This window comes from Salvelinus namaycush, chromosome 23, assembly GCF_016432855.1.
Source record: "Salvelinus namaycush isolate Seneca chromosome 23, SaNama_1.0, whole genome shotgun sequence".
NCBI lineage: Eukaryota > Metazoa > Chordata > Actinopteri > Salmoniformes > Salmonidae > Salvelinus > Salvelinus namaycush.
In genome coordinates this window covers 67,501-70,640 of record NC_052329.1, presented here as the reverse complement: position 1 = coordinate 70,640, position 3,140 = coordinate 67,501, and positions in this window count along the sequence as shown.

The following is a 3,140-nucleotide window of genomic DNA, read 5'->3' as shown; positions in this document are numbered from 1 at the left end:
GAATAGTCATCCAACTCCGAATTCCAACTCGGGAACTCTGGCCTCTTTCTTGAGCTCCGATTTCCGACCTAAAGATCACTGACGTCATGATTTGACCTCGTATTTTTCAGAGTTCCCAGTTGTCTTGAAAGCACCATAAAACTCATGGTAGGCTACCAGTTGCCTGTGTGAAGCCAGACTCAGTGCACTCGTCTGCATTAAAAACAAAAATTGATCCAGGTTGGATGTGACAGCAGAGATGAGGTGCGCACTGTTGACCATGCCCCCTGACTTTGAGGAGCTTGGACGCGACATGCGTCAAGCCACACCCATCTCATAAACGGTGGTGAGATAAGATACATTATGTCAGACTAATTTTCAATTGACTGTCATAGCCCCACATTAAAATGATGTGATGGTGAGTTGTGAAGACAATCAGAAATACTTTTAGACTGTTTTTCAATTGCCTGCTATAGCCCCAAATAAAAAAGTAAACATTGGCTGTTAATTACATATTTGTTTTCATATGGTTGGGGTCGCGAGAATTTTTAGATATCAAAATGGGGTTGTGGGCCGAAAAAATTTGCGAACCCCTGGGGTAGAGTATTGTAGAATTAGGATTATCTTTAAACATTTATTCATAATTTTCCCCAAAAGCCATTTACAAAGTTGTTGAATTTATGAAGAGAAATTAAAATGGAGATGTGGAGGTGGAGGTGGAGTCGGTGACAGGAGTGTGGGTGATGAATGGCGTGTGCATGTGGCCAACCTTTAAACGAATACTGGAATCAGCTCTGAAGCTTTGAATGAGGGAGACAACTGCAGTAGTTAAGATTAGCGACGGCATCGCTTTGGCAATGAACATCCTTCTGTCTCAGGACAAGGCTTATGTTAATTATTGGGAGTATGAACACAAATAGTCTTTCTTTAACTACCCTATTCACTCTTGTGAGCTTGGAACATATGTGGTAACCAACCACTGTCCGAATCTAAAAAGCATTGAATTAATGAAAATGTACGGAAGTATCTCAAGTGAGGGGGAGAATGGTATGGAGTGAGGGAGGGTATATGCCACCTGGTGGAGGGAGAGATGGGGAGGATGGTATGGAGTGAGGGAGGGTATGTGCCACCTGGTGGAGGGAGAGATGGGGAGGATGGTATGGAGTGAGGGAGGGTATATGCCACCTGGTGGAGGGAGAGATGGGGAGGATGGTATGGAGTGAGGGAGGTTATATGCCACCTGGTGGAGGGAGAGATGGGGAGGATGGTATGGAGTGAGGGAGGGTATGTGCCACCTGGTGGAGGGAGAGATGGGGAGGATGTGTTGATTTGACACTGAGGATAGACACATCTTCCCTTTCAACACGCAGGTAGACTTCTCAGGGATTGTTATTATTAATGAATGGCTCTTACTTGAATAACTGATGTTGTGCTTTGTTAAAATGTTGAAATAGAATGTTTCCGAATAGCAGACACAGTTCAAAGTCAGTAGATTAGATTTCTTGAATTATTTGATATAATTTTAGCATTTGAAGCCAACTGGTGACCTCCATCTGTACTTACACACTGGGCACACAAATAGTGTATACAATAGAACTGTCACGTCCTGACCATAGTTCTTATGTGTTTTGCTTGTTTAGTGTTGGTCAGGACGTGAGCTGGGTGGGCATTCTATGTTGTGTGTCTAGTTTGTCTGTTTCTGTGTCCAGCCTAATATGGTTCTCAATCAGAGGCAGCTGTCAATCGTTGTCCCTGATTGAGAATCATATATAGGTGGCTTGTTTTGTGTTGGGTTTTTGTGGGTGGTTGTTTCCTGTCTCTGTGTTTTGTCTGCACCAGATAGGGCTGTTTCGGTTTGCCACATTTTGTTGTTTTTGTAGTGTTGTAAGTGTTCACAGTTCGTTTTATTAAATATGTTGAGCACTGGCTACGCTGCGTGTTGGTCCGATCCCTGTTTCACCCCCTCTTCTAGTGAAGAGAGGGAAGGCTGCCGTTACAAGAACAGTGCAAAAATCTGATATTAAATACAGAAAAACAATGAATCCCATCAACATCAGAGGGCTTCCCATGGGAATGGGAAACAGTAATTAAATGGATAGTTCACCCAAATGTTCTTACCCTGTAAACTGTCTATGGACAAGATATAACAGCAGTCCATGCTTTTGTTGTTGTTGTTTACCTAACTAACGTTTTAAAATGCTCACCTTTAAGCATTTGTGGCACAAATCCAATTCAAGTCAATGTTACTTATTTTAGAAATGTTTATGGGCTTTTGTGGGTTACACTTCATGTTCCTTGTTGCAACTTGTAATAAACCAGATTTTTGGGATTGACTTCATCTGCAAGTGCTCTCTTCTCTTGTTTAAGTACAGTATTTAATAGCAGAGTATCTGAATATAATTTGGGGAGTATAGCTGGTTTAATGCTGGTTTAGCTGGTTTAATGCTAGTTTAGCTGGTTTAATGCTGTTTTAGCTGTTTTAATGCTGTTTTAGCTGTTTTAATGCTGGTTTAGCTGGTTTAATGCTGGTTTAGCTGTTTTAATGCTGGTTTAGCTGGTTTAATGCTGGTTTAGCTGGTTTAATGCTGGTTTAGCTGGTTTAATGCTGTTTTAGCTGGTTTAATGCTGGTTTAGCTGGTTTAGCTGTTTTAATGCTGGTTTAGCTGTTTTAATGCTGGTTTAGCTGGTTTAATGCTGGTTTAGCTGGTTTAATGTAGCCTGGATCTTGTCCATATTTGGACCTAGGCGGGAAGTCAGCCATACCTTTGTGCAGGAGGTGGGCCAGACCTGGGGCGCATCTTTCTATTTTGCAATTATTTTTTTCAGATCTGGGCCATACCTTCAACAATTAATCATTCCATAATGTGTGGGTCAGAGCAGGGTCACACCTTTCTAATTTGGTGGTTTACAGTGTGTGGGCCAGATCTGTGCCTGACATTTTTAATCTGATGGTAATGCCAGTTTTGGCCAGTTTGCCAGTTTTGGCCTGGGGACACAGGCATATACTAGGCCAGAAAAAAACACAAAGTATGTAGCCCACAGCTGCCAGAATAATTTTGTTAACATAGCCTAAAGGCCTATAGGCAAGTGTACTTTTAGTCACTGATAATGTCTAACGTGTAATGGCTTTATAAACCGTTTATAAACCAGTTTTACTATAT